General features: G+C 36.5%; 1 pseudogene; it reads left to right on the top strand.

Annotated features, from left to right (window-relative positions):
- Positions 1–1,142: 1,142 nt before the first annotated feature.
- The window catches only part of LOC133763703 (eukaryotic translation initiation factor 3 subunit H-like), a 39,370-nt pseudogene continuing 13,614 nt past the window's right edge, over positions 1,143–26,898 (top strand).

Genomic DNA, 26,898 nt, shown 5'->3' on the forward strand with positions numbered 1-26,898 from the left:
AAAAGTGAGAAAGTATTGCTTGAAATCATTAAGTCTCAACAGTGTCTAGACATACACATTTAACTGAGTTTAAAATAGAAACCAAACACAAATACTGTTGAAACTCTTCAAAACCATCACTCACTACTTCTGATTGTGATATTGGTTTAGAGATCGTAATCCAAGAAGCACACCTAAGGAAAACACAAAATATGGGCCTACATATTATTAATTGTTGAAAAAAAAAAACTAAGAATTTTTCCCAATTTTACAGATAAGAAAATTAAAACCAAGGTTAATAATGAGATATTCTGGGGCCAGTGCTGTGGTGCAGCAGATTAACGCCCTGGTCTGAAGCGCCAGCATCCCATATGGGAGCCAATTCTAGTCATGGCTGCTCCTCTTCCAATCCAGCTCTCTACTGTGGCCTGGAAAGCAGTAGAAGATGGCCCAAATCTTGGGCCCCTGCATTCACGTGGGAGACCCGGAAGAAGCTCCTGGCTCCTGGCTTCAGATCGGCACAGTTCCAGCCATTGTGGGAGTGAACCAGCTGATGCAAGACCTCTCTCTCTGCCCCTCCTCTCTCTGTGTTACTCTGACTTTCAAATAAATAATAAATAAATCTTTAAAAAATAATCAAATCTTTTATTAACTTAAATTTCGCATGAGATTAAGCAAGAGGATTCAAGAAAACTGTCTTTTAAAGATATAAAGACAAGGCCGATATTTTGGTGAAATGGCTAAAGCCACCTACTGCAACACAGGCAACCCATCAGAGCACAGGTTCATGTCCAGTAGCTCTTCTGATCCAGCTCCCTGCTAATGGCCTAGAAAAAACTGGGGAAGGCGGCTCAACTCTTTGGGCTCCTGACACCCATGTGGGAGACCCAAATGAAGCACCAAGCTGCTGATTCAGGTCTGGCCCAACACACTGTTGCGGCCATCTGGGGAATGAAAGAGCAGATGGAAGGTCTCTCTATTTCTGTCTCTCTCAGTCTCTCCCTCTTTAATTCTGACTTACAAATAAGTAAATCTTGTTTAAAAAGAAACAGAGATAATGAAAATTTGGATTTCAGCAATTTACTCTTAAATCATTAGTTATTTAACATTTAAAGGTAGAATTACTGCTTTAACTATAGGTATAATAAGTAGAAGGGTACGAGATGTACAGGTAAAGATGTATTATACAAATATTAGACAAATTTATATTGGGTCACTGTTTTCTTTTTACATTTACGTTAATATAAATACACTGTCATAGTTTCTCAATAAGGTAGTCTTTGCTGGTGGTTACCTCTTCAGCTACTATAAAATATGGATATTTCAACTGTTCTCTGGGGCCGGAACCATGCTCACTTGGTTAATCCTCTGCCTGCGGCGCCGGCATCCCATATGGGTGCTGGGTTCTAATCCCAGTTGCACCTCTTCCAGTCCAGTTCTCTGCTGTAGCCCAGGAAGGCAGTGGGAGGATGGCCCAAGTGCTTGGACCCATGCACCTGCGTGAGAAATCAAGAGGAATCACTTGGCTCCTGGCTTCCTCGGATCCGCACAGGGTGCCGGCCATAGGGGCCATTTGGGGGGCGAACAAACTCAAGAAAGACCTTTCTCTTGGTTTTTCTTTCTCACTGTCTAACTCTATCTGTCAAATAAAAAAAAAGTTTCTAAAAAGAAAATCAACTGTTCTCAAAGGGTTTTTATGAAAATTTTATGAGAAATTTATGGTAATTCTATAGAACATTAAAAAGTTTCTATCACTTAGGATATTCCCATTAAACATTAGATGAATGACAAACATAACACTGATTTTGAATTTTTAAACTTTCATTTTAATAATGAAATCTTTCTCTTTTTAGAAATTCAAAACCAAGCTATATTATGATGGAATTTGAAATTGCTTTCTGAACTCCATACCTACTTTCCCTGAAATCACAATTTTTAGTCACAATATTGTGATACGGAAAATGTAGACACCTCAAACAAACTTTGCATGCAAATCATGACATGAGAAATTAAGCTTTGAATTCTTCAGCTGAAGTCATGAAATGAGAATTGATGGTAGCCTAGGTGAATCCTCCATCTTGTCTTTGAATGGGCCATTTATTATCATTATTTAAAATAAAAAATTCAATTGTCATCTCAGAAACTAAATTGGAGGTGTCTTCTAAAAAGCCAATATTTTAGGAAAAATTATTAATCCAGGATATGAACAATTTTTTTATCTTCATTTCCTTCTGTCACCATTAAACAAAATGCTCAAAATAGCAATGTCTTCCCACACATGAGCCTTCGTGTGGGCTCAGATTTGTTTATAGTGCTGGTCATTCCTCATTTGCTTTGACATCACAATTATCTTCCTAGTCACAAATTGTTATGGAACACAAGATGAAAAGCAAAAATATAATCGTTATTGTCCTTATCATATAAAGGCAATGCAGAAGCCACCAAAACATGACCCTTGAGAAAGAGTAGACAGTTTTCTACACTGTGTACCTGCACTGGCTACTCACAACTGCCACTGTGACAGAGGTAAGGCAAAGGCATATGTGTCCCTTTCTCAACCACGAGCTACCAAGGCCCTTCCATCTTCTGAAGGCAAAAAAGAACATCAGAGAGAAGTATGTGATATTGTATATAAGCTTCTGTTTAGAGCAAGACAGATTTTGTTACTGTTGGTACACAGAAACCCCCCCCCCCTTCCTAATAATGTTCCTCCTTACCCAAAGTCCCAATTCCCAAAAGGAGTGAATGCATTGGATTGATAACAAAGAAGAAATAAGGGGGCAGATTGCTAATTAGTTGATCTTGATGTAGTGAGACTTCTCTGGATTATCTGAGTGGGCCCAATGTAATCACAAGGGTCTTCATAAGTTAAAGAAAGGAGAGTCACTTTTAGAGTGATGCTCTATTATAGAAACTCCACTGATCATTGCTGGCTTTCTAGATAGAACAGAAAAACACCAAGATGACTGAGCCCACCCTAGAATCTCCATAAAGAAATACATCCCTATTGACATCTTGATTTTAGCCCAGTGAAACTCATTTCAAACTCCTGACCTCTAGTGTAGTAAGGCACTAAATGTGTGTTGTTCTGGACTACTAAGTGTATAGTAATGTTTTATATCAACAATAGGAGACTACTACACCACTCCACTACCACTGCCAATTTTGTGATCTTCAGCAAGTTTTTAAACTCTTCAGACTCCAAAACAAGAAAATATTCTCAAATACATATTGTACAGATTCTGCAAATCATACTCCTGGAAGTATACTTCTCAAGTACATAATATACCACAAAATTTTTCATTGGTGATTGTAGTAGCATCTCTTTAGCATATAAGCTATGTGAGCTTAGAAGTCATTTAACCTCTTTGCATGATGATTTTTTGTGTAAAATTACAAAAACAATCTTTTAAAAATTAATATAATACAGTATTCAGTGAGTACTTAGTATATTGAAGAAATAATAGATGAATAAGACACTTTCCCTGAAAAAAATGATAGATTTGACACATCTTATATCACATAAACAAATTATTAATCGGTAAGCAAATGGAGGTATTATTATTAGAAGCAATATTTCAAACCAGTTGGTGAGAGTATGCTACTATATTTATTAGGGGATGTGCCTTTAAGCACACATTTGGGAATATACAAATAACTATGTATTGTGACAATGCCTGTTATATTTCTTCCCAGCTTCTACTGTACTTTTTTTGGGTAACAATCCATTCTAACTTTGGTGAATTGTCTTTCTCTTATTGGAACAATAAAGTGTGGTTCTTAATGAAGATGCCATCTCCTCCTCTACAAAATGCATGGCAGGCCAGCTCCGCAGCTCAACAGGCTAACCCTCCGCCTTGCAGCGCAAGCACACCGGGTTCTAGTCCCGGTGGGGGTGCCGGGTTCTGTCCCGGTTGCCCCTCTTCCAGGCCAGCTCTCTGCTGTAGCTCGGGAGTGCAGTGGAGGATGGCCCAAGTGCTTGGGTCCTGCACTCCATGACAGACCAGGAGAAGCACCTGGCTCCTGCCTTAGGATCAGCATCGTGCGCCGGCCACAGCGCGCCAGCCGTGGTAGCCATTGGAGGGTGAACCAACGGCAAAAGGAAGACCTTTCTCTCTGTCTCTCTCTCTCTCTCACTGTCCATTTTGCCTGTCAAAAAAAAGAAAAAAAGAAAAAGAAAATGCATAGCACGTTAGTGGATTAAGGCTAGTCCAATCAACTCCTCCGTGCAATTTGAATTTTAGATGGAGTGAGGACAAGACTTGGAATTTGACTTGTCCAGGAGTGGTGGTCTGCAGATGCTTGACTGTTTTTGTTTTTTGTTATTTTGTGTCTTGTTCCCATATTTCACTTTACACCTGTGACCTATTTCAGATACTCCCAATAAATTATTTTTACTATCTATATCACTGTTAGATGTATTTGGCTATTTTCACTAAAGAACTCTATAGGTTATATCATTAAATAATGTTGTCAATGTAATCACTATTTTATGTAGAGAAACTCTTGACATGTAACCCTACCACAACCTGATTCTATTTGAGAATAATAGCCAAATATCAGATTAAATAAGAGACACTGTTAAGAGCTCTGTAAATAATAATCCATTAAAATTCGCTTTATTTTGGTTAAAAATAAATGATAGTTTGAGTCAACACAAGATGTATGTCCCATGAAAACTGGACTTGGATAGATCATTACATACAGAAATGAACAATTGGCACTTCAGATCTAATTTTATCCTTAAAAGGACACTTCCAATTAAATCTCCAAGGAGAATGTATGCATAGAAATCCAAATCCAAATATAATAATAATACATAATCCAAATATGAAGTCATCCTTATTATTTCATAGAAATTATCTCAGAAATAAATGCCTCATAGGAATGTAAAATGTCACATAATTAATAACATGGATTTTTTTGTAATCACAATAATAAAAGATTATTGATAAATGACAATCGATATTGGCTTTTAATGTCAGAGAGAGATTTAAAAAAAAAATCATAAGAACTACTGATTCATAAATTGTCAACAAGTATTTACTGAGCATCCTTTATCGGTGAGGTGATAGTCCAACTGCAGGGAACAACTGGTAAAGAAAACAAGAGTCCTACCCCATGGAGATTGCAGTCTAGTGTGGAGATAACCAAAACACATCAAATAAGCAGGCATAAAAATAATAACGATAACCGGTGTAAAGAAAAATAAGGAGTATAAAAGCCAACAGAGTACTTTGTACTGTTTTGTTTCAAAAATCATAGTAGGTTTCTCCATGAAAATGACATTTAAGCACCAGTATAAAAGAGCTCTCTATGTGTATGTGGGAGAAATGTTCTAGTAGAATTCCAAATCTCTGAGACAGCAACTTGCTTGATTAGAAAATAATAGACACGGCCGGCGCCGCGGCTCACTAGGCTAATCCTCCGCCTTGCGGCGCTGGCACACCAGGTTCTAGTCCCGGTCAGGGCACAGATCCTGTCCCGGTTGCCCCTCTTCCAGGCCAGCTCTCTGCTGTGGCCAGGGAGTGCAGTGGAGGATGGCCCAAGTGCTTGGGCCCTGCACCCCATGGGAGACCAGGAGAAGCACCTGGCTCCTGCCATCGGATCAGCGCGGTGCGCCGGCCGCAACGCGCTACCGCGGCGGCCATTGAAGGGTGAACCAACGGCAAAAGGAAGACCTTTCTCTCCATCTGTCTCTCTCTCACTGTCCACTCTGCCTGGCAAAAATAAAAAAAAAATAAAAAAAGAAAGAAAGAAAATAATAGACACATCCCAGGACTGGTGGAAGGTTGGTTTCACTGCATTTCAATGATCAAGGAAAAGAATGATAAGCAATAGATTGAAGAGTGAACAAGATCATATATGGTAAGAAACTCATTTTATTCTAAGTGTCACAAGAAGCAACTGGAGTAAGGTTGACATTATTTGATCTATCATTTTATTTTATTTTTCAAATAATTTTGTCTTTTAATTCCATTTTTCATATTTTAATTATTTATTGATTTTTATTAAATTGAAAAGCAAAGGGGTGAGGAAAGAGAGAAATATCCTCCATCCACTGGTTGATTCACTCCATAAATGGACTGGGCTGGGCTAATACCAGGAGCTCTGACCTCTGTTTGGGTCTCTCACATAGATGTCAGGGACCAACGTAGATGACCCTTAACCTGCTGCTTCCTAGGGTGTGCATTAACAGAACACTGGAATTGGAAGCAGAGCCAGGACTTGAACCCAAGCACTTCAGTATGTGGGATGGGTGTCCCAGGCTGTGTCTTAACCACTATGCCAAATGCCTGCCCCAAGATCTATCTATCAAATTCCAAGAACATTGCTTAAGCCACACACTACCATGCCAAAGGGATAAAAATGATATAACAAAAACAGTACTGCTACTATAGGAATCCTTTTATAATTATTAATGGAAAGAGTTGAAAATGATCAAAATCAAGCAGTGAAGAAAACAACTCCAAATTTTTAAAAATTCTTCCAAAGCCCATTTATATCTATTTTGCTTCTTTCCCTAACTGTGGTTACAACATCAAATATAATACATGCTTTTTCATGTACCCTTAAATAATTAAGTCCAGCACTGAATTTCAGTGCTGAAAGAGTATCGCCTTAGAACTTAAAATATTGAGTCAAACATAGTAATCTAATTTCAAAAATGAATTTAACAAATCTTATTTATCTTTATCTGTTAAAATAAGAGCACTTTGGGATCATGGGTTTTTGTCTTGTCTGCATTGTTACATTTATGAGACCTATTAACAACTCCAGGCACATAACAATGACTTAAAAACAAGTGTTGATAAATTAGATCATTTGGAGAGGAAATAGAGCTAAGAAAGGAGAAAGACTCTAGGGTACTTTGATATGATTGAGAAGAGAAGCCTCCATCACAGACAGAGAAGTGAGAGCAAATAAGGTCAGAAGAAAATGAGCCAGAAAAGGAAGAGAGTGTGGCTACTTTTTTAATTAATTCCATTACAGAATTTGTGTGTAGTGAGACCTGAGCATTAACTTATAAATTTGACAGGAATTACTTGATGGCCAAGGAAAGAATGCAAATCAGAAAAACTGAGGTCAATATTCTTTATTAATATAGCCTTGAAAAACAGTAACCAGAGGATATGGCAGGGAGATGAAGGAAAGAGTTAAGAATCAGAAGATGTGGATTTGGGAACAGGGTAGGTTTAAAATGTAAATAGTCAAAAATAACAGATAGTTTTAAAAAGCTGGGGAAAATGATGCCAATAGATTTGATGTTTTATAATTAGCCATGGCAAGAACAATTTCTATTTCTCTCTTGTAGTGAGGACAGTTTACATATCACAAGGCCAACAAAGATCTGGAGACCACATTTTCCTAAGATATCAGAAATGAATTAATACAGTAATAAGGAAGCATGGGGCCGGTGCTGTGGTGCAGTGGGTTAAAGCCTGAGCCTGCAGCACTGGCACCCCATATGGGCTCCGGTTCAATTCCTGGCTGCTCCTCAATCCGATCTAGCTCTCTACTATAGCCTAGGAAAGCAGTAGAAGATGGCCCAAGTCCTTGGGTCCCTGTACCCACATGGGAGACCTGGAAGAAGCTCCTGGCTCCTGGCTTTGGATCAGCTCAGCTCTGGCCATTGTGGTATTTGGGGAGTGAACCAACAGAATGGAAGACCTCTCTCTCTCTCTGGCTCTACCTCTTTCTGTATCTCTTTCAAATAAAATAAAAAATACTAATTTAAAAAAAATAATGAGGCATACATGAAGATATATATATATATATATATATATATATATATATATATATGAAGAGGTAAAGAGCTACTAGAAAAACAGAAAATACACATATACACATAAAGGAAATAAAAAAGAAACCTTTATCATGGGAGAATACATTTCCACATGGAGTGGTCAAAGATAATGTTCTTTCAATTTATTTAGAAAGAAAATGCTTGGGATTAGATAGTTGTGTTTGTTTTTATATGAGTTAAATATAATTTTTATAGGAAAAACTTATATGCCAAATTTACATCTCTTTAATATTTTTATATAGTGGTCTTTTTTGTTTGATATGGATAAGATAATGTTTATTAGAAAATATTACTGTAGTCTCAACCTTGCTCATATTTTATTTTCTACGATTTTTTTTTTACCCAGAGACAATTGTGGATAAAATACTGAACATACTATATGGAAATTCTGTAAGTAAACTGTTCTTAAGTCTCTAAAAACTTTCTACTCTAAGTAGCATGATGAAACCTTGAACCAAACTTCTCTATCCCTCTGGGAATAGGAGTCATCTATTTGTTTAGTGTATCTACACCTTATATGCTATTCATCAATAATTATTTCCTAGCCATCTCAATTATTAGATTGACTGTTATCACAGTATTTTTGTTCAAGTAACTGATTTTACTCACTAAGCTCCCATAGCATAGAGTAGTAATGATGGAATATAGATATATTAAAGAAAAGTACTGTGCTTCCTTTGAGTATCACCTCACAGTGTCAGATAAAGGACAAGTACAATAAAATAACATATATTGGAGAGAGAGAGACTAAATTCACTTGTCTCTTATTACAGTGTATTATCATTACTCTATATTACCATTAGTTGTTGTTTATCTCTTAACGCAATGATTAAACCTTACCATATACACACAAAGACACACACACATATGAAAATACACAATATCCACTCACAAAATGTTCTGTACTGTTGAGAGATTCAGGCATCCAAAGAAATCCCTTGAGGAAAAGGTGGAGACTACTGTAATAATTTGCATTTTTGCTGTGCTTTCACATGATTTCCCTTCTAAGCACCTATTACAATGCTATAGATTTCTCCTTGCATTCATTTATCTTGGCCAAATCTTTAAAAAGTATTCAATGTGCACATTTCTCTACCTTTAGCTCTTTTCTTTATAAACCAATGGGCTAGCCATTCCATTATATTTTACTATCTGGAATAGTTGATGAATAAGAAAATACATAATTTATTAGACTCGTGTACTGGAGATAAATTGATCATTTCAGCAAAATCTTGTCTAAAATAAACTGAAAATGCTGTTTTGTTTATAGATAGCACTCATCCTACTTTTTAGAAAGCAGATCCATTGAATACAATAATTAAAACACTAATTAGGAGTCAGTTCTGCCCCATCTTTAGCAAAGTTGCACATTGTCTGTAAGTTCTGTTCTGCAAATAACCAGTAGCTATCCTTCACCATAAGTGTGTTTGCTCCCATATTAATATGAAGCTAACACTCATACTTCTTTCATCCCACATATGTTTATAATATGGTTGTAGATGTGCTTATTGTCTCTTTAAAATACTTCCTCAGGGGCCAGCACTGTGACTTAGTGGGTAAAGCTGCTGCCTGCAGTGCCAGCATCCCATATGGGAGCCGGTGCCAGTCCTGGCTGCTCCACTTCTGATCCAGCTCTCTGCTATGAACTGGGAAAGCAGTAGAGGATGGCCCAAGACCTTGCACCCCTGCACCCTCGTGGGAGACCTGGAGGAAGCTCCTAGCTTCTGGCTCCGGAATGACACAGCTCCAGCCATTGCAGTCAATTAGAGAGTGAACCAGCAGATGGAAGACACCTCTTTCTCTATCTCTTTCTCTCTCCCTCTACCTCACCCTCTCCTTCTCTCACTGCTTCTGCCTCTTTGTAACTCTGCCATCAAATAAATAAATAAATCTTGTAAACATACTTCTTCAGAGTTCACACAATTATTCTTACATGTTTAAATTTTAACTGAAAAGTGATCTCTGTTAAATATAAGAGTGGGAATAAGAGAGGGAGGAGATGTACAATCTGGGACATGCTCAAGCTGACTTGCCCCAAATGGTGGAGTTAGAAACATGCCAGAGTATTCCAATATAATCCCATCAAGGTTGCATGTACCAATGCCATCTCACTAGTCCAAGTGATCGATTTCAGCTCACAATTGATCACACAGATAAGTCTAAGAGTCAAAGAGATCACACAAACAAGACTAGTGTCTGCTAATACTAACTGATAGAATCAAAAAGGGAGAGAATGATCCATCATGGGAAGTGGGCTATACAGCAGACTCATAGAATGGCAGATGTCCTAAACAGCACTCTGGCCTCAGAATCAGCATGTAAGGCATTCGGATCTGGCTGAAGAGCCCATGAGAGTATTGTAAGCATGGAAAGCCAAGATACCATGGAAAAGAAAAAAAAAGAAGACGACCTAAATGAAAGATCTCTGTGAGTGAGATCCCAATGGAAAGAACGGGGCCATCAAAGAAGGAGGTACCTTTCTCTGAAGGGAGGAGAGAACTTCCAATTTGACTATGACCCTGTCAGAATAAGATCAGAGTCGGCGAACCCTAAAGGCTTCCATAGCCTTGGCAACTCATGACTAGAGCCTAGGGAGATTACTGACGCCATAAATAAGAGTGTCAAATTGTTAAGTCAGCAACAGGAGTCACTGTGTACTTACTTCTCATGTGGGTTCTGTCCTTAATGTGTTGTCCAATGTGAAGTAATTCTATAACTAGTACTGAAACAATATTTTACACTTTGTGTTTCTGTATGGGTGCAAACTGATGAAATCTTTACTTAATATATACTAAATCTAAATCAATCTTCTGTATATAAAGATAATTGAAAATGAATCTTGATGTGAATGGAATGGGAGAGGGAGCTGGAGATGGGAGGGGTGCGAGTGGGAGGGGAATTATGGGAGGAGGGGGAAGCCATTGTAATCCATAAACTGTACTTTTGAAATTTATATTTACTAAATAAAAAAAAAACTTCTTCAATATTGATATTCTGAAAAAGCATTAACTAGCATTTACATTTTTCCTGAAACAAAGGTGAAAAATGTTAACAGTTCTCCAGGTACACAACCACGACTATGTCTTTATGTAGTCTACCTAGTGTGTACATTTTTCTAAGAGTTCTCATACTTTTGATGTCTTCTATATGTACATCAATTCTAATAGATATCAAAGTGACATTAAAAAGAAAACACCATGCTAATAATAACAACCTGAAAAGAATTTAGTATGGTATCTAAAACCAAATTATCTGGGTATGAACTGATTCTGCCACTAATGATCTATGTAACCATTTAGTAAACTGATTTTTCTGTGACTCAGTTTCTTTACTTGCAAAATAGGCATAACAATGAAATTTATATCATTGGATTATTAGCAGAGTGAAAGGAGTTCATGTAAAATGCTTACAGGCACACCTAGAGTGTATTAGTGATGAATAGTATGAGCTGTCATTGGTAGCTAACATTTAGAGTGTACTTAATACATTTCTAATAGCTGCAAGTAGATTATGGCATTGAGTTCTCAGAATATGGAATTGATTCTACAAATTCACAAAATGAGAGATTAAAATGGAGTCATTACAACTGATACAAAAGAAATACAGAAGATTGTTAGAGTTTTCTATGAACAATTATATGGCAACAAATTTGGTAACTTCAAAGAAATAGGACAAATCCCTGAACACATAGTCCTTGGAATGAATCCTGAAGAATTAGGTTATTTATTTTTTAAATTTATTTATTCATTTGAAAGGCAGAGTTACAAAGAAAGAAAGAGAGAGAGAGACATAGATAGAGAGATAGACAGGAAGATATTCCATCTTTGGTTCACTTCCCTAAATGGCTGCAATGGCCAGAACTGAGCTGATCCAAAGCTAGGAGCTTCTTCCAGGTCTCCCAAGTGAGTGCCGGGGCCAAAGGACTTGGGCCATCCTCTACTGTTTTCTCAGGTGCATTATTAGCAGGAAGCTAGATTGGAAGCAGAGCAGCCAGGACTTAAAATGACACTCATATGGGACCCGCTACACCACAGAACTGGTTCCTAGAACTAGAATACTTATATAGACCAATAATGGATATTGGATCATCATCAGTAATAAAAATTTTTCATCAAAGAAAAATAAGACCAAAAGGTTTCACTGCTGATTTCAACCAACATTTAAAGAATTAACACCAATCCTTTAGAAATTATTCCAACAATCATAAAAGAAGGGAATTCTTCCACAGTAAGTTTCTGAGGCCAGCCATTACCTTGCTACCAAAATCAGATAAGGACACAATAACAAAATAAATATCTTTGATGAAAATAGATGTAAAAATGCTCAGCAAAATGCTAGCAAAGTGAATCCAATGTACATCAAAAAGGTCATTCACCATGATCAAGTGAGATTCATCCTAGAGATGTTAGAATGGTTCATCTGCAAATCAATAAATGTGATTCACCATATCAACAGAATAAAGGACGAAAATCATATAATCATCTCAATATATACAAAAACAACATTTAATAAAATTCAGCATCACTTCATGCTAAAAACTCTGAATAAATTAAGTATTGACTGAATGTATTACAACATAACTAAATCTGTACATAAGAAACCAACAACTAATAACATATTGAATGGGGAAAACTGAAGGATTCCTTTCCAAGATGTGGAACAAACAAGGGATTTTAGTTTTAACCATTTTTATTCCATATCGTGCTGTAAGTCCTAACTAGAATAAGTAGTCAAGAGGAAAAAAAGCCACCCAAATTGTAAAGGAGAAAGTGAAAGTGTCACTGTTTGCAAATGACGTGAATTTATATATACAAAACTACTTTTATTCTTATTTTACAAAGAAACTGAGTCACAGTGACCAAACCACTTGCCTAAGGTCACACAGACTATAAGGTAGAACTAAGGTACTCATCCAAACCACTGGGCCACATATTCCATCCCACCTGATACAAGTGGTCAAATCAACTACAACAGAATAACTGAATTAGCTTTGTGGAGTCATAAATTAATTCTAGGATTCTATAAATTGTCATACAGAATATTTTAGTGATTGTATTGAATATTAAGCTATGAATGCTGAAAAACTGTAGTGTTCCAGAAGCTGATTATTAGAACCCATTAAAAAATGAAAAGTGGTGATCCTAGAGTTGTCAACCATGTTTATTAACTTGCAAAATATTTACACTGTTACTTACATGTTTTTAATATTTCTCAGAGTAAATGCCTGAATGTTTTATTTTTTTTCATTATCTTTGAGAGACAGAGAAACATTGAGAAAATCTTTCATTCACTGGTTACTCTCTAAAGGTTGGCAATTACCAGTACCTGTCAGGTTAAAGTCAGAGCCAGGAACTCAACCTGGGTCTCCACTTGAATGGCAGGGATTTATTGTTTTGAGCCATCATGTGGTACCTCCTAGGGTAAGCAGAAAATTAGATCAGAGTGAAATAGGTATACTTAGAACCAGGCAATTTGATATGGGATATAGGCATCCCAAGCAGTGTTTAAACTGCTGTGCCACATAAATGTTATAGACAAGGACTCTTAAAGAATCAAAGAGAAGATATAAACATTCACCATAGAAAGACATACATACATACACACACATACACACACACATATATAGTACAGAGTATCATTGTATGTATTTGTGAGGAAACTCAATGTGAAGCAAGAAAATACAGATAAAGAGGAAATCTATAAGTGAAATGAATGAAAGTATCAGCAAGGAGAAGGAAATCATTAAGAACAATCAAATAAAAAATTGGAGGTGAAATCTGATATCAATGAAATAAAAAAATATGATTGAAAGCTTTAATAGCAGAATAGACCAAGAGGAGGAAAGATTGTTTGACCTCGAGGACAAGATTTTTTAAATAATCCAATCAGGCAAATATAAAGAGAAAAGAATTTAAAAGAATGCATAAATGCTATGTGAAATATGAAATACCATTAAACATTAAAATATTCTTATTATAGGTATTACTGAAGGAGAAGGGAAGGGAAAAGTTGTTGAAAATAATAGTTGAAAATTTCCCAGGTCTTCCAAGAGACGTGCCACCAGATCAAGAAGCTCAAAAACTCCAAGCAAATTCAACAACAACAAAAAAACAAGGTATATGATAATCAAACTGCCAAAAGTTAAAGACAAGGAGAGAATCTTAAAGATATTAAGAGAAAAGTATCAAACTACAGATATAGGAAAACCAAGTAGATTAGCAGCAGACTTCTTAGCAGAAACCCTGCAGATCAGAGAGAGTTATATGATGTAGCTAAGGTCTTAAGAAAAAAAAAAAAAAAAACTTTCAACCAAGACTATTATATCCATTGAGGCTATCCTTTAAAGGGGAAGGATAAGGTCTTTTCCAGATAAACAAAAGCTGAAAGAATTCAGCACCACCAGACTTTCCTTGTAAGAAACTCTGAAGGGAGCCCTGAATTAAAAGTAAACATTCTGAAGAGAGCCTGGCATTAGAAGTTAAGCCACTGCCTGTGTTTCCAGCATCTTATATGGGCACTAGTTCATGTCCAGGCTGCTCAACTTCTCACCCAGTTCCCTGCTAATATACCTGGGAAAGCAGGAGAAGATGGTCCAACTTTTTGGGTTCCCGCACTCATGAGGGAGACTTGGATGAATTTCATGGCTCTGTCTTTGGCCTGGCCCAGCCCTGGACAGTTTTTGTCTCCCTCTCCCTCTCTGTAACTCTGCCTTTCAAATAGATAAACAAATCTAAAAAAAAATAAATAAAAGAAGAAGTAAACATAAAACAGAGGGTATCAACAAATTAATTTACAGAGCAGGTATAATCAGTATCCAATCAACAAAATGATGGGTGTTTGCTCTTATCTATCAATACTACAATGAAGGTAAATGGATTAAATTCTCCAGTCAAAAGTCTTAGGTTGGTTGAATGGATTAAAATGAAACGAGATCCCCAACATATGCAGCTTACAAGAAAGTTATTTCACAAGCAAAATATTTGTAGACTGAAAATGAAAGACTGGAAAAACATACACCAGGCAAATGGAAACCAAAATGAACAGGAGTAGCTATCCTCATATAAAAAAAAAAAAAAGATTTTGTGACCATCCTGATGTTCAGTCATATTCTATAGGTTAAGCAGCACTGACTGATAGCCTATGAAAAGTACTATCTAGCACCCTCGCTGTATCTTGTTTATAACTCTATGACTCAAAGAAGACAGAAAAACACAAAAAAGATTTACCTGAAAAATTAAGAAATTATTCCAGAATAGCTGCTTCAAATGATTACTATTTTATTTTTCAAAGAAACAAGCAAGCAAGCAAAAAGCTCCTTTTAACTATAACCTCATCATACAACTTTGGCAATTCTGAAGTTAAAATGTTGTCACTTAGGGACCATGTTCTTGTTTTAGTATTAAATGATTTCCTAAAGAATATTTAAGGAATGCAACTTATTACTTGTGATTTTTTTTTAAAAACTGTCAAGGCTCACTGCTCCTGGTTTATTTTGGGAACTTAGTGAATGACTCCCCAAAGAAGTGAGCTACATTATTCTTGATATTACTCAACTCAGGGCCTGCTGCCTTGTGATGCAGATCCTTGCTACCTTTTAATGATGAGTAAGGCTCTGTGAATTCCACAGGGTCTTACAATCAGCAGCACTTCAGAAATGCAACTTAGTGCATTCTCTGTGTAATAGGCAAAGTTTTCCACATGTTCTAGGCAAAAAAATCACCCTTGAGATTTTAAGAAGTAAATGAGATTCTCAAATGATTGTCATACTTTACAAGAGACATATTTAAACAATAAAAGGCTTTATCCCACAATGTGGAAATTTGTGTAAAAATAAAGAACAAGAATGTTGATAGGCTTTTTAAATATAAATTATATGGTATTATATGGTTTGTCTTGGACCCTGGATCCTGAGAAATAGCTTATAAGTCCCTTGGAATCCTCAGAGAAATGAGTGGTTTTCGTGTGGTTATGAGAAGACTGGTGACTGGGAGACTTGGGGTAATTTAAGGAGGGAGCTAGTTACTAGAAAAATCAAGGTATGTTTCTAGGGTTGGTACTTTCAGCCTATCTTGCAAGATCTGAGATGTGGAGAGGGGCTAGAGCTTGAGCTGATCACCAGTGGCATGTCATTTCATCAATCATGCCTGTGTAATGAAGCCAAGGGTTGGCTTCACAGTGTTTCCTGATTGCTGAATACTTGAAGGTATCTGGAAGTGCCACGTCCTTTCCCTCGCACTTTGCCAAACGCGTTTTTTTCCACCTGGCTGTTCATTTGTGTTCCTTGCAATATCCTTCATAATACATCAGTGGACATAATTATGTATTTCTCCGAGTTCCCCATCATTGAACCCCATCAATTAATCAAACCCAAGGAGGGGGTAGTAGGAACCCCAGTTAATATTTGGCTAGTTATAAGTTTGGGTGACAGCTTCCTATTTGACATTGGCATTTGGTGAGAAGGTTGGTCCATGGAAGTGAGCCCTCAACCTGGGATATCTGAAGCTCTCTTTAGGTTAATGGTGTCAGAATTTAATTGATGTATAAGACACCATATTGGTATCCTCTGGTGAATTGTTTGATGTGTGGGGAAAAAAAAGAAAACCACATAAATCTTGTCACATTGATTTTCTGTTATATTGAGTGAATGTGTAAGACTAGAAAAAACCCTGTGTTGTTTTCTCTCTCTGTTAATCATGTATTTATTTACTAAATTTAGTATAGTATTTTTAATCCTTGAAAGATACATTGTGGTGATTTAAGTTTCTCTGGCTTTCATTGTGCCTTCAAGTGTTTACATGAAAATTCCAAATATGCAGCAAAACTAGAAGAATCATTAATTTTTAATCAAAATGTGTATTGAATTTCCATTTAATATGCCAAATAATTTCTTTGAATCCTCTTTAGGAAATGTGACATATTAACAGGGATTGATGACTATCATAGAATCAGCAAGTGTACCTTAGCTAAGAGGAGCATGGAAATGAAGCAGCAACAGAGAGCCACAACTCCAGCCATCTGATTCAGGAGAATTACAGCCTAGGATTAGACTCACATGAACTCTTTTCCTCCATCATTTGTATTAGTATTAGAATATGATTATCATGTGATTAATGACATATTACTATATTGATGACATTAATATTTAAATATATAAATAATAGATTAACAATATTATGATTTATTTTCTCCTTCTAAAATATCTATTGACACACACACATTCATAAAGAGATCTTTACATAAAGGGAATATGTTAAATTGAGAACTCTGTGATCCCTATATCTATGAAAGAGCTGAGCAAATCTGAAGACTCTGTCACAGTTTCCATGCTTTATCACTGACACAATTTAAAGAATATAACTTTTTAAAAAGCATTTATGACTGGCCAGCACCATAGCTCACTAGGCTAACCCTCCGCCTGCAACGCCGGCACACCGGGTTCTAGTCCCGGTTGGGGCAACGGATTATGTCCCAGTTGCTTCTCTTCCAGTCTATCTCTCTGCTGTGGCCAGGGAGTGCAGTGGAGGATGGCCCAAGTGCTTGAGACCTGCACTCCATGGGAGACCAGGAGAAGCACCTGGCTCCTGCCTTTAGATCAGCATGGTGCACTGGCTGCGGCGGCCATTGGAGGGTGAACCAACAGTAAAAGGAAGACCTTTCTCTCTGTCTCTCTGTCTCTCTGTCTCTCTCTCTCTCACTGTCCACTCTGCCTGTCCAAAAAAAAAAAAAAAAGCGTTTATGACTAAAAGCATAAGAAAATAATAAACTTCAGTGAATTTTTTAAAGATTTAATTTTTATTTAGAAGATAGAGTTACAGAGAGAAAGGAGGAAAGAGACAGAGACGTCTTCCTTCTGCTGGTTCATTCCTCAAATATTCACAAGGGCCAGAGCTGGGCCAGACTGAAGCCAGGAACCAGGAGTTTCTTCTGGGCTTCACACATGCATGGCAGGGGCCCAAGCACTTGAGCCATCTTCTGCTGCTTTCCCAGGCACATTAACAGGGAATTGGATTGGAACTTGAGCAGCTGGGACTTGAACTGTCAGCCATTTGGTATGCTGGCATTGCAGGTGACAGCTTAATCTACTATATCACAATGCTGGCCCCAGTATGAGTGATTTTTTTTTCTCTCTACATCCAGTGCAATTACTACTTATTGAAATAATCAAATGCAGCATTTTTGAAAACTTTTACCAGATAGGTCAATTAAAATGTGAAGTACCTCCTTTCTACAATATTTATAATGTTATTCTGAAGGTGGTAGGACATACAAAAACATTGGGAACAATCTTAGGAGCTTTTTAAAATAATAGTGACTTTTGGGTGAAAAATTTTCCTGTCCAGTTGATCACTGGGATAAAAACTATGCATAATTATGTCCTTCATACGGTTTTGTTAAGTCAAGGTATCTTGTACACTTATTTTATAGACCTTCAAAGAATTAATTTTACCTTAAATTATCTAGCAATGGTAGAAAAAGGGAGAAAATCTAATGTTTCAGTACTTACCATTCAAAAAAAGTGAAAGTGAGCTAATTTTTTTCTCCTGTAGAATTTGAAGCAGGAGACCATAGGTTTAATATGTACCCTAACAATTATGAGCTTTCTATCCTTGGACAAATGAATCTCTCAAAGATTCAATTTTTCAATTTTTGGACTAGTAGGAACCATAACCTAAATCTAATAAATTTATGGTAAGAAATAAATAACAGCCTAAATGAAAAGAGCTGGTTGAGTGGTTGTGACATAGTAAATACTTAATATTACTGATCATTGGTATTAGGTGTGTCTATTCTGACATTGAATTTTGGCACCTAAGAATAAGCAGTGGTCTCCAGATCTTTGCCAGTCACTCTAATTTATTTAACCTTTCTAACAGGTTATGAAATTAGCAACCTGGAATGTATTCAGTGCCATTATTTGCTAGGGAGTAGCCCAGCAGAGGTAGCTGGGGGCATAAACTCTGAAACCAGATTCTGAGTTTCAGCCCCACCCCTGCTACTTACTGGCTCTGTTTTCAACTCTGATGCCTCAGTCTCCTCACCTATATAATAGAGGTCACAAAATCATCTGTCATTCATAGTGAAGGATTACAGATATCACTGTTTGAAAGACCTTTTGAACGGTGACTAACATTTTGTAAACATAACTTAAGTGTTTGGTAAATAAATACAAGCAAGTGCAATATTTTACTGATCTTTTCTCATAGCAAATATTTTATGTCTATGTTTCAAACCTATTCAATATATAAACCCAGGTATATATTACATGAGTTTGAATTAGAGTAGGAACTTAGTTTGTAGCTAGCCTGAATCGTATGTTTTCATGCATAAAAGGACAACTGTGAAGCCCAAAGTAGAATCATTAGAACTGATCCGATTCTGAGGACTATTGTCTGGGTTAGTATTGACTCTCCATTGAATGCCTTAGGGACTTGCTCATCAAAAGCAACCCCATTATGTTTCTTTGGTGAAAATAGTTTCAATTTTATTTATATAAGAAAGAAAAGAAGCAAAGGGAAGCCTGTTTTCTTCCTTTCAATAAGCTTTCATCAAAAACCTGATTAAATCTTCCTTTCACATAATCAGAAAATGTAATCTGAGTACCTACTCGGACCTAGAAGAGGGAATCGCATCTTCACAACAGTTTTTCCGTAAGAGATTGCATTTGCCTCAGGCCATGGAGTCCTTGCTGCTGATAAATCTGTGTCTGCTTTTCGTGGTTTTTAATTCTCATACTGAAAAAAGAAAAAAAAAGAGAAGGAAAGAAGCAAACCTTAGACTTTTTTTTTAACAATTTTTATTGTTCTGTTACTGATATAATTTAAGACTTTACATTATTTATATAACCATTTACTAAATTCTCATTTCAAATCACATAAGAATATTTTCAATTTTAATTAGCACAGTATGATAAAATACTGAGGGAAAATAATGATTTTTAATTTTTTTTTAATCCATCACTATTCATGTTTCTAAGCTACAAAAGCTTTCTAATAAATAGTACACTATACTTATATGAGGTAGGTTCACTAAGTAATAGTGCTTTAAGAAAAACTTCATGTATTTATGCAATGTGTGTATACTTCACAGAACTGATTGTCCTATATTAATGAAATAAATTTGTATTCTGGAATACTTGTTATTAATCTATTTTTTTCTTATCCCAAATCACAAGTTTCTTTAAAACTCTGGAGATAGTTAAGAATCATTACTTTTACAAAAGACAAATTGTTGATTGAGAATTGAAAGTTACCTTTGGCTTCTAAATAATATCTAAAACTATGATTTCTTTGCATTTCCCACAGTAAAAGAAAGAAAGAGACAGAGGAAGAACGCAGAAGATTAGGATGAGGTGTGTGTCAGAGATAATAGCATTCTTAAGGTGGACTGCTAAATATGGAGGAATAACCGTTAAAAATAGATCCATTTCAGGAGCCTTTCTGTGGTCTCTTGTTTCCTTTCATCATTTATGACATACTCTATGCAAAACTTTAACTTACAAGCTATATTACCATAGACTCCTCAAAAAGAAACTTTTTTTTAAACTAATAACTTCTCTGAACCAGTCAGACTGCCAAAACTACTTTTTTTTTTAATTTTCAAAATCCATGCTCCTAATCTCAGTGCCAGCATCCTCCTTCATCTAGAAATTGTTTATCACTTAGTCAACATCGTATTTTTCCTCTGTAAGGCAGTTTTACTGAGACTTAGCATTTGATGTCACTAAGTGAAAGTGATACATGACTCATACCAAAATGGAAAAAGCCAATCTCTGAGTTCCATTTTAAATAAATAGAGCTTACAACCCCTTTGCGAGATGAATAAGCTCTTTTGCTTTATTGGCTTTTGACAAAGTTGTATATACAACACGGATTGGCTGATGCAGCAGAAATTTTGCAGTTTAGTAGTTCTAAGATATTATATTGCACTTGCTAACATACACACAGCATCTACCATTCTTTGATGAAATTAAATATGCCTTGTAATTCTCAGTGTGATGCTGCAAGGGGTGTTTCTATGCGCAGATGTTCTTTCAGAATAATTTTACCTAGCTAAATGTTGATGAAGTACTTTTATTTCATCATGATTCTTTATTATGAAGATATCTCTTGTATAAAGAGGCACTATTTTTTCCAACCTAAATCATTCAGTAGCTCTATAACTTGATATTTGCATCTACAGTGAAGAAATTGAGAACTAGATCATGCCGAATAGGTGTTTAGATGATGTTTAGAAGAGCAACATTTTATCTTTATAATGTAATACTAAAACTAAAAGCAAATCACAAATTCTATGCAAAGTGTGGTGATGTTAAAACATGTCTTCAAGTCCTTAACACCAAGAAAGAAAATGTACACCCACCCTTTTGAATTCAGATGAGCTTATGACTACTATAATCAATAGACTAGGAAAGAAGTCATGACATTGGACTTCCCAGACCAGAAAAGGCCATGTTCCTGAAACACCTTATAAGAAGTTAGACTACTCTGACATTGCCACAATGGATAATTCCTTGAAGGTCCTCTGACTACAGTCTCAGCAAAGTCCAGCCAACATCACAGACAGACTAGTTAGTGAAGAATCTTTCTTGGGTATGGATCCTACAGCCCAGCTTGTTCTAGCTCCTTGTTGTTTGTGTCTCCTTAACAAAGGACCCAGCCAGATACAGTGAAACGTAAAAAAGGGAACTCCCTGTGTTCTTTCTCAATTTCACTTTTTAATTTTTTTTTTATTTGACAGAGTTATAGACAGTGAGAGAAATAAAGAGAGACAGAGAGAAAGGTCTTCCTTCCGTTGGTTCGCTCCCCAAGTGGCCGCTACAGCAGGCACTGTGCCTATCCGAGCCAGGAGCCAAGTGCTTCTTCCTGGTCTCCCATGTGGCTACAGGGACCCAAGCACCCAGGCCATCCTCCACTGCCCCCCAGGCCACAGCAGAGAGCTGGACTGGAAGAGGAGCAGCCAGGACTAGAACCAGGCTCCCATATGGGATGCCAGCGCCACAGGCGGAGGATTAACCATGTGAGCCATGGCGCCGGCCCCCTCAATTTCACTTTTAAAAAAAGTTATGTATGTATGTATGTATGTATTTAGAGAGATCTCCCATGTATTGGCACATCCCCAAATGCCTGTGAAGCCTGAGACTTTGCCAAGACTAAAGCTAAGAGTAAAGAACCCAATCCCAAATAGGTGTTAGGGATCCAACTACTTGAGCTATCAGCTGTTGTCTCTCAGGTTATACATTAGCTGGAAGCTGGAACAGAGCCAAGACTCAAACCTAGCCACTTCGGTATGGGATACAGACATCCCAAACAGTATCTTATTTGCTAAAACAGACACCTGTTCTTGAATTTCTTTTTTTCTAAAAATAATATTATTTATTTAAAGGAAGGAGGGAGAATTGAGAGAGAGAGAGAGAGAGAAAATCTCCCATTGACTGGTTCACTCCCCAAATGCCTCTTGTGAAGGTTGAAGCTGATCTGAGACAAAAACTGGAAGACAAGAACTCAATCCATATTTCCCATGTGGTTGGGAGAAAGGCACTTACTTGAGCTATTACTGTTGCCTCCCAAGGTCTGCATTAACATGAAGCTGGGGTCAGGAACCAAAGGTAACTCTCAAATCCAGACACTTTGATATGGAATATGTGTGTCAGAATGGACATCTTGACCACTAGGCCAATCGTCTACCCCAGTCTAAATTTCTAAACAACAGGATTTTATGCATAATCAAATGATTGCTTTATGGGCTGTAGCCAGCTTGAGGATGATTGCTACTTTTGAGAAATTTTGGAAGAAAAGTACAAACAAGACATTTAAAATATTACAATTAATAAATTATATTAAAAACAAAGTTTGATGAATATCACTATTACATCAATTATTTTACCATTTAAAGATGGAGATTATGCCTTCAATCTACTATTTTCTGTAATTCCTACAAATTTATAATTTTGCTATTTAAGGAGTAACACTCCTTAATCTACACTGTATTGATCTTATTACTAAAAGATTAATTGTGTATAAAATGAAGCAACCATGAGATTTATGATAATTTTGAAATCATAATCAAATGATTAGATTTTTTTGAAATATGTATAGGGCTAGAATGTGTAGGAATTAAGAGGAGGCAAATAGAGAAAAATATATTGTTATTTTTTTTTCCTTCTCAACCTTACATCAACTGCTCTTATGTTAAATCGGCAATGTATGTCTCCAGTAATTGTTATTTTATTTTATTTTATTTTATTTTTTTAAAGACCTATTTATTTTACTTGAAAGTCAGAGTTACACAAAGAGAGAAGGAGAGGCAGAGAGAGAGAGAGGTCTTCCATCTGCTGGTTCACTCTCTAATTGGTCGCAACAGCCAGAGCTGTGCCAATCTGAAGCAAGGAGCCAGGAGCCTTTTCCAGGTCTCCCACACGGGTGCAGGGACCCAAGAACTTGGGCCATCTTCTATTGCCTTCCCAGGCCAGAGCATAGAGCTGGATCAGAAGTGGAGCAGCCAGGTCTCAAACCAGCGCCTTTTTACATGGGATGCCAGCATTGCAGGCGGTGGCTTTACCCACAGCACCGGCCCCTCTAGTAATTTAAACAACACATGCAAATTATTTTATAATAAAAATTATTCATATTGTACATCAGTGGCATGCACTTCAACATGCATATTCTTATTATAGTCCCATAGCCCTGATGAAAAATACTTTGCCAAACCAAACCCGTGTCAAATCTAATTTCACTTGAGTTTCTTACAAAATTAATTTTAATGCCTAATCATGCAGTCTTCATGCTGACAAAACCCATATTGAAGTTAATGACACAGGTGTCTCCAAAGAATGTCTAAAATTTTATTCTACTCAAGTAGCAGTAGTTCAAAGATTTGGGCTTCAGTAATTTCCTCTTCACCAATTTTTATAAGAAAATAAAGGAAAATAGAGTCTCTGTGTTAAGTAAGAGTTTATGGTTGTCTTGCACATTCTATGTGCTTGGATAAATGCATGCAAAGTCCTTCTCTGCCCACTAGTCTCTAACAACAAATGACCTTGTTTTTCTGTTTAATTGTTTAATTAATTTTTATATTAGGATTTTATTTTAATAGACATTTAGAAATTGTGCATATTATGGATTGCTACATGATGTTTTGATACATGTATGCACTATGAAATTTCAAGCCAGGGTAAGCACCTGTTTCTTTGAACATTTATTATTACTGTGTTTAAAAGAAAAGACATTCGGGCTGGCACAATGGCTCACCTGGCTAATCCTCCGCCTGCAGTGCCGACACACCATTTGGGCGCTGGGTTCTAGTCCTGGTTACTCTTCTTCCAGTCCAGCTCTCTGCTGTAGCCCAGAAAGACAGTGGATGATGACCCAAGTGCTTGGGCCCCTGCACCCACATGGGAGACCAGGAAGAAACACCTGGCTCCTGGCTTCAGATCGGCGCAGTCCAGCCCCAACAATTGCAGCCATTTGGGGAGTGAACCCTCAGACGAAAGATCTCTCTCTCTGTGTGTCTCTTCCTCTCTCTCTCTGTAACTCTGCCTTTCAAATAAATAAATAAATATTTTTAAAAAACGTTGTGATGTCCTTCAAATGTAATGAAATATCAATCCATAAAAGGAATTAAAATACAACCATGATAAAAGCAAACCTGAAATAAATCCAAAAGAAGTACATACTAAAAAGAGCTACTTGAGTAAACAAAGAATCTTATCAGTTAGATATCTTTAAAGATTAAATGACTAATGAAAAAATGTCAAAAATATTTTGAGCTTACAACATATGCGAAAGTAAAATATATCACAGTCATAATATAAATCTCTGTAGAGAAGAAATAAAAACACATGAAGTGCTAGCAATGTCCCTTACATGCATTAATGACATATGGTATAGCACTCCCCACCCCTCAAAAGAGAAATCTAAAATTACACAACAAAGAGCTAAAGCTAATGTTAGGGGCTGATTGTGTTCTCCAATGTTCTAGCTTCAACTCCCAGGACCTTAGAACATGGCTGGTCGTTATGCTACATGAAATAAGCCATGCACAGAAACACGAATGCCATATAGTCTCACTCATATGTGAAGGTTTTTTTTTTTTTAAGGTAATCTCATAGAAGTTAAAGTATAATTGAGATTACCAGAGACTGAGAAGGGATGGGGTAGCTAAGGAGGGTTAAGGAAAAGCTGAATAAATAGTGCTAAGATACAGCCACATAGGAGTAACAAGGCTTGGGGTTTGATTGCACCAAGAACTCTAGCTACTGACTATAGATAATGTTAATGTACTGTATATTTCTCTATCTGAAAAAACAAAAAAATAGAAAGCCTAAATATGATCAGAGTTGGCAAACTCAAGAGGCTTCCATAGCCTTGGCAGCTCATGACAATGCCTATGGTGATTACTGACGTCATAAATAAGAGTGTCAATTGTTATATCAACAACAGGAGTCACTGTGCACTTACTTCCCATGTAGGATCTCTGTCCTTAATGTGTTGTACTATGTGAATTAACAGCATAACTAGTGCTCAAATAGTAATTTATACTTTGTGTTTCTGTGTGGGTGCAAACTGTTGAAATCTTTACTTCGTATATACTAAATAGATCTTCTTCTCTGTATAAAGAGAATTGAAAATGAATCTTGATGTGAAATGTGAATGGGATGAGAGAGGGAGCGGGAGATGGGATGGTTGCAGGTGGGCGGGAGGTTATGGGGGGGAGCCACTATAATTCAAAAGTTGTACTTTGGAAATTTAAATTTATTAAATAAAAGTTTTAAAAAATTTGAAAACTATGACAGTACTCTGGTGATGATGACCTAAGTGATACTAAGAAGCAATTCAATGTAGGAAACTTTTCATTGGAGACATACATTTTTTTTTCTTCTTTTGAAGGTATTTTTTTATTTTATTTAAGGTATACAAGTTTCCTGTATTTCATATATTCAGATTTAAGAACATAGTGATACTTCCCACCCTGCCCTCCCTCCTGCCCATGCTCCCACCCTTCCTCCTCCTTCCTCTCCTATTCCCACCCCTAATTTTTACAAAGCTCTATTTTTAGTTTACTTTATACCCATGAGATTAACTCTACAGGACGTAAAGAGTTCAACACATATAGTATGAACAATAAACAATAAATGCTGCTGAGGATGTGAAGAAAAAGGTACCTTAATCCACTGTTGGTGGGAATGTTACTGGAAAAATAGAATTTTGAGTGTCTCACCATAAATAAATATTTGAGGACTATTTGGCATGACACATTATCCCAAATAGATATGACACAATATATACATGTTTGGAACATCATATAGTAGCATATTATTACGAATATTTTAATATGTCTCAAAAACTTTAGAAAATTGTTTTAAGGAATACTGTGTTTAGAGAACCAATGAGCTCTGAAATAGGTTATTAAGTTAAAATGAAGTCAATATTGCTAGGCCCCCCATGCAATCTGAGTGGTGTCCTTATAAGAAAAAGAAGTGCAGAACCAGCCAGCTCAGCCAGAAACAGCCCTGAACACAGGCAGCAGGTATTTGCATAACAGGGAAAACCCCTCAGAAAAAAATCAACTCTGCTGACACCTTCATCTTCAACTTCTCAGGACATGAGAAAATAAATTTCTATTGTTTAAACCATAAAATCTGTTAAGACAGATTCAACAAACTAACACATTTCTATTGTTAAACTTGGTTTATCTTGCATAAGCCTGCAGTTTGTTATAGCAATCCTACCCAGCCAATTAATACTACTAATAAGCCAACCCAGGAGATAAATCTGAAACACAACTATTCAAAAGAAAGCTAAATATCTGTCAAAGGAAGCAAAGATGGGATGAGACAAATATAAAAATCACAGCAATCTGGTACATTTAAACACAGGCATATCAATAATCACATTGTCAGCCAACTTGTCCTAATGGATGTGTACAGAAATCTCCATCAAAGAATAGCAGAATACTCATACTTTAGTATTTCAAATGGATCATTTACCACCTTGATACATATTTCTGTACATAAATCAAATCTGATAAATTTAAATTTATGTTGTTCAACTAATATGGACCGTGTTTTCTGATCACAGTTAAATCAGAAAGCAGTATCTGGAATATATTATTAT

Source organism: Lepus europaeus, chromosome 7, assembly GCF_033115175.1.
Source record: "Lepus europaeus isolate LE1 chromosome 7, mLepTim1.pri, whole genome shotgun sequence".
Taxonomy (NCBI): Eukaryota; Metazoa; Chordata; class Mammalia; order Lagomorpha; family Leporidae; genus Lepus; species Lepus europaeus.